Source organism: Furipterus horrens, unplaced genomic scaffold (genome assembly GCF_987537825.1).
Source record: "Furipterus horrens unplaced genomic scaffold, mFurHor1.1.pri manual_scaffold_10, whole genome shotgun sequence".
NCBI classification, from domain to species: Eukaryota; Metazoa; Chordata; class Mammalia; order Chiroptera; family Furipteridae; genus Furipterus; species Furipterus horrens.
Window position 1 is genome coordinate 54,672,775 of NW_028327180.1, and position 12,054 is coordinate 54,684,828.

Below are 12,054 nucleotides of genomic sequence, written 5' to 3' on the forward strand. Positions count from 1 at the left end.
TAAGTCTGCCTCTATTGACTCCCAAATGTAAATGCCATCAATGAATTTCCTTTTGTTTTCTACAAGGAGTTGAATCATCCTTCCCTTTATTTAGGTCTGGCCAGAAGAAGAGGAATGCCTTTGTTCTTAGTCAGAAAGCCTCTGGGCCTTGGCCACGTAGTGTTACAGGGTGGGGTCCCCAGGATTCCCCAAAACCTGTGGGTTGGATGATGGGGGAAGGGGACAGCTTTCAAGGTGCCTTTGCATATCTATGGCTGGTAGCTAGTGTCTTAGTTATGCAAATGGTTTTGTTCTTTCAAGGCCCCAAGGAGGTGGGAGGAGTTTTGGCCATAGAAAGGTGAGAAAAGAGCATATGGGGCCTTCGCAAGGTTCTGTGAATGGTCAGAACTGGCTACCACACCCACTGCATCACAGGCCACAGTCAGGGATTTAAAAGTAAGACAGCAGCCACACAGTTTTAGAGAGAGTAGAGGAGAACCACGCAGTTTGCAAGGAGGTAGAGGGAAGAGAGAGTTCCATGCGGTTTGGAAGGAAGTAGGGAGAGGAGAGATCCACGTGGTTTGCAGAGGGAAGAGAGCCATGTGGTTTTAGAAGAGATCCATGCGGCTTTGAAAGGGCAGAGACCCAGTGCAACACGGCACATGTTTTCATAGATATTATACGGAGACTGATGACATTGTACCCCAGATCCTGAAGGATACAGCTGACATATAAGGGATGGGGAGCTATTGGGCTTGGTTTTGGTTTATAGCCTTTTGGGGAGCAAGGGAAGTGCTGGGTCCCGTGGGAGAACAGGGCTCTGAGCTAAAGTGCTCACTGCCCTCCCCAGGTTATATTGTAAATAAAGACCTGTTTTCCTCAACGCTAGTTGTTGTGTTTTACACCAAGGCTCCATGGGAAAAAACCCTCTTTAGCTCTGTAACAGTTTCTCAGTTGGTTGGAGCATTGTCCCAATATGCCAAGGTTTGAAGTTTCCATCTTCAGTCAGCGCACATACAAGAAGCAACCACTGAGTGCATGAATAAGTAGAACAAATCAGTGTCTTTCTTTCCCTCTCTCTCTCCCCTCCATGCCCTTCCTCTATCTCTGTGTTACAGTAGAATGAATAGCAGAAGAGAAATAAAGGCAGGACCCACACCCTCACCAATTGCAATCTAAAAGAACTTAATAGGGAAGGCTAGAAGCAGAAAGAGACACGTCTCACCCGCTAGCCCAGCAGTCCTTGGCCGGTCTGATAATACTGCCAGGTGTTCCAGTATCACGGGAGGAGAAAAGTCCTTGGAATTCCATGTATTGTTTCCACTATCTGGGAAGGAAAGTCTCTGAAACTGCTTTCATCCCAAGGCCAGAAAGGCAGGGGAGGATCCATAGTGCCCAAAGGCAAGAGCCCATAAACCAACTCTGATTAACTGTCTGACTCCTGTCACGCATGCAAGATGAACAAATGGAGTCTGGAGCAAGACAAGGATTCAAGCTAATGGACCCCCATACATACCCCATGAGAAAAGCTGACTCCATCTTTATTTGTCAACCAATATGTAACCTCTTCACCCCCATCTTGCCAACTGTGTAAGTTCTCAGAACAGAGGACTCGCCCTCTTGGCACTCTTGGCACTCTTGGAGCTCTTGACCTTCTGGCCGCAGGACCTCAGGCCGCCTTCGGCCAAGCTGGCCACCCTGGCCTTGCTTTTGCTCTCCCAGTCACTAATAATTTTTGCATGCATGCTGATAAGCTCACTGATCTGTAATTCTTTACTACATCATCGAGAAGAACCAGAGTTTCTCTGACAACATCTCTATCAATAAATTTTTTTTAATCTTAAAAAAAGAAACATCTGGGATATCAAGTTTTGTTGCTGCATTGTGACTGACTCACAAGCAAAATGCAGGGATGACCCCTCCAAATTGTCCTCTTAGCCAAGAGTCAAGAGTCTCCTTCCAAAATGGAAATGCAGAGCCCCTAAAGGTATGCCACCCCTTGTACTCCATCTGAAGCTCACCACTCTGAGTCACCTTGTTACTGAGCAAAGCAAGGCTTGTTCTCATGGTGCCTTGATGTATGACCCAACAATTAGTGTTGAGAAAAACAGATCTTTATTTACAATATTCCAACCTTACGGGTTCTGAGAGCACTCCTGCTCAGAGCCCTGTTCTTCCAGGATATCCAGCACATCCCTTGCTCCCCCAAAAGCTATAAACCCAAACCAAGCCCAATAGTTCCCCATTCCTCATCCGTCAGCTCTCTCCTTCAGGATGTGGGGTATGTTGTCCTTCATCTCCGTATAATAGTCCACGAAAGTATGCTCTGTGCTACACTGAATTGTGATGAAGTCCAGAAAAGGCACAAGTCCTAAGAGAGTGTCCTCTCCATATGTCCTGAGTCCCAAGATTCCGGATGGAGTTCAGGTCTGCAAGGCAGAGTCCTTGGTGGCTTCAGAGTCAGCTAGGGCAGGCACAACCAATGCAGCAGTATGCCTGCTTTCTTACTAGTCCAGACCACATGGCCAAATCCTCAGTACAAACTGCGTAACTGCCTGTTGCTTCCCACATGGCTGCTACAACATCCTCCTACATAGTGGCACCCACCCATCATGCTTCTCTCCCTGGAGGCTGCCTGCCCTTCTTTTTAAATCCTGAAAGTCCCTACTCCTTTTGCTCTGAGGCAGTAGCACAGCTATTATCTATCTATCAGCTTGCCATAGATATGCAAAGTACCTTAAAAGCTGTACTATCTCCTTCCCCCATGGGCTGTGGGTACTTTGGGGGATTCCTCCCCCACTCTGTTTCAAGCTATTTGGGCCATCATAAATACAGTCAATGTTCATTGATTTAGTCCTACTAACGTGCCAGGCATTGCCTATACTTGATTTCATCTCAAAGAGATCTGAACTCGTAAGACTTTCATTTCCCTTTAAAAGCTGGAAAAGAAAATATAAATGTGTCTTCCATCTCATTGCAGGAGATGAGTCAGCAGAGCAGGAAATTCTCCTTGCACAAGCCCTTCTGGTCGCGTGGGTTGGGTGTGTGTGGTATCGAGCAAGGGCTGGGAAGGGAACCGGCTTCTCTCCTGGAACCACTTTGAAAGGTGAACAATGCAACTTGGCCAGTAAGTTTAGAATTATTTACACACATCTTGCCAATTAGAATTGTCCCAACATGTTTTGGGGAAAGCTCAGCTGCTTCTACATAAGGAACAGGGCAAATAAGGAAACTCACTGTTGCCAAAGTCTAGGAGACTTCAGAACCCAAGATGTTAGAGGAGTTACTACCTGTGAAACTCAAAATGCCCCTGAGTGGCAAGCCCAGTCTCAGGGCTGTTTGAGGAAAAAAGTGATTTAAGGAGGATTCCAGGAAGGCCCTTCGGTCCCACCAAAGCCCTAGTGGTGCAGTTATGCACATGTGTGAGTTACAGGACGCAGAACTTGAGCTTTAGACACATCTGCGTGAGGAAGCCACAGCCCAGTCTGACAGCATCACAAAGCCCACTGAGGAGCCTCAAGCTCCCGTCTGGGTTCTGCTCCTAACCAGGTGGGTCACAGTTTTCTCATCTGCAGAAAGAAAGTTAAACACATAAGGTCTTCCATTTCCAAATATTATAGCCCCATTACAAACTCAAAGTGGTCCCACTTTTTCTTTTCTTTCCATTACTTTTCCAAGGAGACAATGAGGGGGAAATATCTGAGTATGACTGTGAGCGAAACCAGGACTCTAAAAAAATTCTGTGGGAATCAGGCACTGGAGTGTGTGTGTGTGTGTACGTGTACATATTTCTGTCGGGCGGGGTTCTGTCGAGGGAGAAAAAGCACTTAGCCAGCTCTTCACCTTTCAGCCTTGCAGAAAAATGGACGGAGCAAAGATTAAGGAGTGAAATTTTGCATATGAGAAGGAGATGGGGGAGGACCAAATGTGCCGAGATTCCAGCACTGAATTAAAATAAGGATGAGGATGCAGTTAGAAGGGTAGGCTGAGCAAGAGCCAAGAAATAAAAATATGCTGGGCCTTTTTAATAGGGTGTAGCCAGAGCCAGTTAAATCCTACTCTTTCACTCCGACTGGCCTCCTCCTTCACCCCACCCGGACCCATTCTAAATCCTTTCAAGGCTCGGATCCCTTCCCTTCCTCCCACGCAGAGAAATGATATAGGAGCCGGGAGGAAGTGACACATTTTCCTGCCCGAATGGAGCAAGCACCTGCAGCAGCCGCTCCGCGCTGAGCGATTGTCTGCCGGCCGTCTTATCTCGCGCTGGCCATCGGGGGGTCGGCTCCTCAAACAATGCTTTCCTCTGGCTGAACCCCGCCTGGGTCGTGACTCGACTGGCTATGAGAGCTCCATGCTCAGAGAGAAGTTCGGGGCACCCCTGCATTGTTCAAGCTCCTTACGAATGCAACTTCTACTCAATTAAAAAACAAAAAACAAAAAAACCCGCAGTGGGTAGCGCTCAGAGCTTTGTTAGACCAGCGAAGGGGGCTGAGGTCAGCCCCTGCACTCCCTGAAGTGCAGGCCCCCTGGGAGGGGGAGTAGGAGAAGCTCCAGGTTGCTGGTCCCAGAGACTGGAGGTTGCATGCCAGTTCTCTCCCTGACTAGCTGTGTGACGTTTGCAAGTTACCCAGCCACTCTGAACGTCTGTAGAAGTTGGGAGGACTGTTAATTTAAAAAATGACTTAAAGGTTCCAATGTGGATTTCCTAAGGTAGCAGGTGTGAAGTGCCTGGAGCAATGTAGACAGGTAAAGAAGTCCCTCCCATCTTGGGCCACCCCCACCCTCACCCTTAACCAGTCCAACTCACACTATTGTTTGCCTGTCCCTTTCTGGCACCTTTCATCTGCACCTCTCCAGTTTAGCACTGAATTTCATGCAGTGGTATTGTGCTTTAATCCTGTAGGCTTCATTCCCTTAGTGACACCAAAAATGTGAGTCAGCATTACAGTCTAACATCTCAAGTAACTAAATGCTGTACTAGCAGAATAATAAAACTACCTAAAAATGGAAAGTGAAGTTAAAAGCATCATGGATAAAAATGGCCTCTAATCCTTTCTGTTTCCACTACTGTTTTTGTCCTGCTTTGTGTATATTTCTACTATACCGGATTTATCTTTTTAAAAAAGATTTTATTTATTTTTAGAGAGACTGGAAGGGAGGGAGAGAAAGAGGGAGAGAAACACTGATGTGAAAGAGAAACAGAGTTGGGTTGCCTCTCCCACGTGCCCCGATATAATGTGAATACTGTATATAGAATTTGATTTCAATAGTGCCTCCTGCAGACTAGGAATCATGCATCTTTTAAAATGATGCATTTTTTAAAATCTTGTATTAAGTGGGTTTAGACAGGAAAACAGTTTTTTTAATTTAATTTTTATTTTTATTTATTGATTTTTAGAGAGAGAAGAAGAAGGGAGAGAGAGAGAAAGAATCAATTTGTTGTTCCATTTATTGATGCATTCATTGGTTGATTCCTGTATGTGCCCTGACCAGAGATTGAACCTGCAACCTTGGTGTATTGGGACGATGCTCTAACCAGCTGAGCTACCCAGCCAGGGTGAGAGAGGAACATAGTTTTTAAAGAAATTAATACATATTGCATATATCTTTACATTTAAATAAGAGATTTATAACACATTTGAGTTTTTTTCTGAATTTCTGAACCAGACAATTTCTTAAGGGGCACATAGCATAGTTTCAAATTTACATAAAAATAAATGGTACCAGGTGAACAATGCGATGCCATTCATTACTTCAAGGTTGGGACAGGACCTGAATCAAGTGGCACCTGGACCTTACATGCTTGTGCCACAAAAGGCTCAAGTTACTAGGGCGCACGAACACCAGGAAGGGTTTTGTATTTCTTCAAGGGCACTCTCTTCTGCGGCATCCAGACCAATTTCATATATATCACCAATTAGGTAAGAAACCTGGGTCAGCAGCTGGGATCCTTCAACCTGACTCCAGTGATGGTTGGATACAACACCTTTTAGGTTGATGTCCCAGGTAGCCAGCTGTCTAGCTGGCCCATTAGTCCTGTTTGCATTTGAGACACAGTAATCAAATTACAAAAGATCACTTCTATGCTCCACAGATATTTTTTCTCTCTCTCCCCCATGATTCTGGTATAAGACAAAACATAGACCTCACTAAGGTCAATATTGTGGACTTCATCTGTTATACAACTGGATGAGGATGTTGTGGGTAGAGGAGGGAAGTGGGTCCATTTTGAACTGGATCAAATTCCCTCCCACTCAGTAGTCAGAGCACCTGCTAAGAAACCAAATGACTGAGGGAAGAGTCCAAGGGAGACCTAGAACTTCAGCATCTCTCAGGAGAGAGGTCAAGAGGGAGAGTCGTAAACACATGTATAAAGAAACATAAAACCTATAAGCAGGTATGTAAACACAGTAGTGACAGTCAGGTGGGAGTGGGACAGTGAAGGGGCTGTGATCACCCCTTGAATTACACTGGTGTGTTTTTAGTTATTCTTTGTTTTCCTTTTCTACTTTGATGAAAAATGCTGCTGTTTCTACATTGTTACTGAGGAACAAGAAAACCCGTGCCATTGTATAGCATCAAGGCCAGTCAAGTCAACTTTGGATAGTTCTGTCATGTCTGACACAGCTACATTCAATCCCTTCAGGATGAGGGGATCAGGTGTCTGCCTTTCCATTCCCCCAGGCTTGTTCTTGTCACTATGTGACTTGTGATGCCAACACAGGCACACCAGGTCAGTAACATGGTTGGTGGTACCCTAAAAGGTCCTGTTTGGTGATGAAGGAAAACATATCTTTCAAGGCTGCTGCCCACAGAGGTTCTGGACAGGAGTTGCCTGGTGAGTTGCTGGCAAAGCAAGTGCATGCCATGGAGTTGCAGGAGAAAGTTCAGGATTTCACAGCGATATTCCAAACAGCAAAGCTTTGGCTGAGCAAACAAAATAAAAGAAACATGCACAAATACCATAGCACTTTCCATCAATTTTTATGATGGAGGTCATAGATATTTTGGACTTGGTCATAGAGTTAATTTCTTTGGAAGGACCAGAAATTCACCATGAAGGACATCCAAGTTCTTCCTTCTCTGAGATCCAAACCTGCAAAGCACATCTATCAGCATGACCTAGAGGAGGTGGCTCCTATGGTAACCAGTAGGACTTTTGTTTAGCATGGAATCAGTCATGGAGTGTCAGCTGATCGGGGTGGTATGAAATGGCACGTATTTCATGACTGCATTTTTGGACTTTCTGCAGAGGGATTCAACCCAATGACAGAGAAGAATGGGAATGACTCTTCCATGTAAAACCAAAGCAACTTGCCTGCCATCTTCAAGGTGTGGAGTAACCATTCCATCGTTCCTCAAAGTCTTGTGTCCCATGAGCACTTAGGAAAGAGGTCACGTTCTCAGCAGCAACTTTTAAGTGAATGGGAACTCTTCGTAAATAACTAGAAATAGAACCATTCATCGCATCATACTCCAGTTCTCACCCGAATACATCCAATTTTATTATTGTCACCCTAAATTCATAGCCCAGGAGTAACAGTGGAGGATGTGAAGGAGCACTTACTTTGCAGCAGTGAAAGGTTTTCTAAACGTTTATGACTAGTTGTTTATCAGTCCTCTTGTTTCTGTGACATTTAGTGAAAGAGGGACCCTGGAGTCAGACTGCCTGGGTCTGAATCTCAATTCTGCCCCCTTTTAACCATGAGGCCTTGTTGAATTACATTCTGTGCTTCCATTTTCTTGCTGGGTTGTGAAGAACAAATCAGTTAATATATGTCAAGGGTTTAGATCAGTATCTGGAGCTGCTCATGAGTTCAAGGTAAATATTTGCTGCTTCTGTTGCTATTGTCATTCCCTTCTGAAAGCACCCAATTCATGTAGTACCAAGGGCAAAAACTGGCCATGTGGATGCTTCACAGGACACATCTGTTAGATGGAACACGTAGTTTTAATCCAATTTCATTGGGGGTAGGGCTTAATAAAAGTACAATACTCAATTGTGAGCGATACTTTTTAACCAGGGGCCCTGATTCCCAGGGACTGACCGTAAAGAGACAGTATTCTACCAATATAAGAATATTTGCTAGCCCAAATATTTCATCTCATATTATTCTTTTTTAAAAAAAGATTTTATTTAGATAATGGGAAAGGGAGGGAGAAAGAGGGGGAGAGAAACATAGACGTGCAAGAGACACATCAATGGGTTGCCTCTCGAGTGCCCCCAACTGGGGACCTGGCCCCAAACCCAGGCATGTGCCCTAACTGGGAATCAAACTGGCAGCCTTTCACTTTGTGGGACCACGTCCAACCCACTGAACCACACCAACCAGGACCATCTCATATAATCCTTTTCTTTCCAATAAATCAGTGGTTCTTAATATTTTAGGTCAGGGACTCCTTTAAAAATCTGATGAAAACTATGGGCCCTCTGCTTGGAATAGCGCACATTCACATATGCATAGAATGATTTGCATGCAATGTCATGGGGTTTATTGGTCTCAAATGAGGTTCTCCTGCTACGGACATAGAAGAATTAGAAAAAAAAAATTATGGAAATACTCTTCTGTCCAAAATTCTTTGAAGCTCATCTCCATGGTGACCATTTCAAATGCCAAGTTCCAGGGCCACACTTTTGTAAGGCGACCCTCAAGCCTTGGGAATCTAATTATTCTTGCAATAGTTCTCAGCTTTGGCCCTATGTTAGAATCATATGTGGATCTTTAAAAAATTCCATTGTGTGCTCAAGCCATATCCCAGATCAATTAAATCAGGATTTCTGGAGGCATCTGTAGCATTTAAAACTCCGTGATGATGTGGGTGGTCAACCATGGTTGATAAACACCCCTTTACTGGCTCTCCATAATTAAAAGAATAATTCAGGTAATCTGGGCATCTCAGTCCCTTACAGAACCTGTATTTTCCTTTCTGTGTCCTTTCTATGCAGGGTATAATATGTTCCTCTTTAAGTTAATAATTGGCTTGCATCTCACATCATTTAGTATGTCACTAAAAAATGTGTTGTTCAACTACCACATAAGAAAGACTTCATTTTAATTAGAGGTTATGATGGGGAGAAAAAGAAGCAGAAGTAAAAATACAAGCCGCCTTGGATTGTTATACTCTATACAAACTCTTGAGTACACTTTACGAAAGGAGCAGAAGACAAAAGGGAGGCAGTGGTCAAAACATCTTTTTAAAGCCGACTTTAAAGAGGTAGATGACTCGGTTAAATCTGTGTGCATGAAGAAGTCCAGAGAAGAGGCAGAGACAGCTAAGGAGTGATGTTCCTTTTATCGTAGGAGAGGAAGGGTAGGGTGAAGATGGCTAAGTAGGTGGGATTACATAGGCAAGAAAAAAAGAGGGTTTTTTTTTTCCCTTTAGAGTCATAAATTTTGAGTTAGAAGAGACCACTGAGATACTCAAGCATTATTTCTTTCATTTTATAGATGAGAAAGCAACCCAGGTTCATGATGTCCCAACCTAAGGTCTCAGCTAATAGTGGCAAGGTCAGGCGTGGGCCTGGGTCTCCTGAACTCAGAGACTCCATCACCCTCTGTGATGCCAGGGTGACAGGGGCTCCCATCACCAAGAGAGACCAGATGAGCAGAAGAAGCTCACCTAACTCATTAATAGTTATCAGTTATCAGTGCTTCAACATTCACCCAACTGTTGCTGACTCATCTTCAGATTTCCTAACACAGTAGCTGGTTAATTCAATTATCTTAATTTAGTAGCTTTCCAACCATTGGTATTCTTCAGTTTGTTCGCAGTTATTGAAGACTCTTGCTATATGGAAGAAACTTCAGCCCATTTATTCTTGGATGTGTTGGGACTTTAGCTGCAGCACTGTCGCCCAACTTTGATGGAGATTTTACTACCTTATCATGTTGTCTTAATTTTTATTATGCCCCCTTTTCAGACAAAAAGCAGTATTTTCTCTTGGATGAGTTACTTGGTGCCATGAAGCCCACAGTGATTAAAGAGGTTAAATTGTTCAGGTGGGTACCTGTGCTGGACACAGATCTTTAGGTTTGAAAGGACTCTGACCGGGAACATAGGTGGGGCACTCAATAGCATTCTCATGTGACCTTCAAAAGAACCACACATTTCTCATTCTGCAACTTGGTGCAGATTGTGAACGTTGCTGGGGTGGAGGAGGTTAGGTTGTGGAGGTGGGTGCTTCAAATAGCATTTGCAGAGTGATGATGCTTCATCTAATTTCCTTTGCTGAAAGCAATTTTGAAGTTCAACTTTTGTCATAGCTTTATTGCTTTCCAAATTAAGAAATTATTAAATTTAAATTTTTATTGCAAAGCTACCAACATACAATGTCAGAGAGGTTTTTGCAGATCTATTAAGTGTACGCAGGATTTGATTCATTGAGCTTTCCATTTTCTCCAAAGCCATCTTCAAGTATTTGTAGAAGCATTCATGACCTTATTTGGGGCAAGGTAGTCTTTTCTAAAGATGAGAGGCACAGTCATAGAAGGACATATTTTGAGGCCTCATAAGAGAGTTTATATGTTTTATCTCCAAGGAAATTTTATTAATACTTGGCCAGTTATAGTTTGATTGTTTTTAAAATGTATGTGTTGCCCTGGCTGCTATGGCTCAGGTGGTTGGGTGTTGTCCCACAAAGCAAAAGGTTGCTGGTTCAATTCCCAATCAGGCCACATGCCTAGGTTGCAGATTCAGTCCTCAGTTGGCATGCCTACAAGAGGCAACTGTTCGATGTTTCTCTCCTTCTCTTTCTCCCTCCCTTCCTCTCTCTCTAAAAAAAAAAAAAAGTATGTGTTGAAGGACGTATCTTTTGTAAGCACACTGGATCACAGTGCAGTACCAAGACAAACAGTAGACAAATAGTCAGCTTGGTGAGCCAATGAAAAGAGTATTATCTAACTAACTGGGCGACCTCCAAAATCCATCAGCATTTAATAACAATGTAGAACCCCAGTGTTCTCATTCCTTTTACAGACATCTTTGAAATAATACGTATACATGACAAACGAAGCTAGTATACTGTCCTAGTTCAAAAATGTTACTGTTGATTTTGTTGTCGTGAATAATACTATTTTGCAATATGAGATTTGAAACCTGAATTATGGTAAAAACAGAAGTGGGCAGGGCTTTAACGTTTGGAAGGCAAGCACAGGAGAACCTGCACTGGCACCCCTTGCCCCAGATACGTCAAGGACCCTCCATGCTTCAGGCAGACTGAACATTGGACCAGGACTCGAATTCAAAAGTGCTCTTGTGGAGACAGGACATTGTGAAGTGTGTGACAATACCAAAGGTTATTTTCTGTGTGGTTAAATGACAAACTGTTTGCTGCCCCGAGAGGCTTGGAAGCAACATGCATTGGGCTTGGATATAACAGAACAGGGTTCAGTAATTAATATTAATGGAACCTTAGATTCTTTAATGTATCAGACCTAATAGTTTATTCAAATAGTGTGAAACTGATGAATAGAAGGGCTGGTAGAGCACATCAAAGGATCGAATATTAAGGGTCAAGGGTCCCATGGCTAAAAATGTGTGTGAGGAAGGGCTCGTGGAAGCACTGTTTCGTCAGCATTGTCATTAGGTCCAGTGAAACAGTCAGGGACAGTACAGAATGTCCAGCCACAAGGCTTGGAACAACCATTAGCACTAAAGAGTTTTTCATGACTTGTACAGAGTGCCCTGAGCTAGATATGAGTAGGGAGTGGGTAATGGCAAGATACAATAAACCTAAAGTAATGGATGTCCAAAATAAGGTTAAAACACATGAACAAACGCTGAAGTAAGTCCTAAAATGCATTATCAAACATTGGGGCAGCACTGGGGACTGGCTTCTGGTGGTGGAAAGTATGGAGCTATACAACTGGCAGCAGGGTGAAAAATGAATAAGTAATAGCTTTGAACATGTCTGGGTCATCCTTACTGCAACTCAAACAACCTTTATATGTAAGCATAGGTTTCTTTTGATGTTGGTTGCTCAGTCTTCATTCATTCTAACCTCACTATTTCACATTCTCAATGGCAAAAAAAAAAAAAGGTTCACAGCCAAGCTACAGACTTATTTTAGTAAAC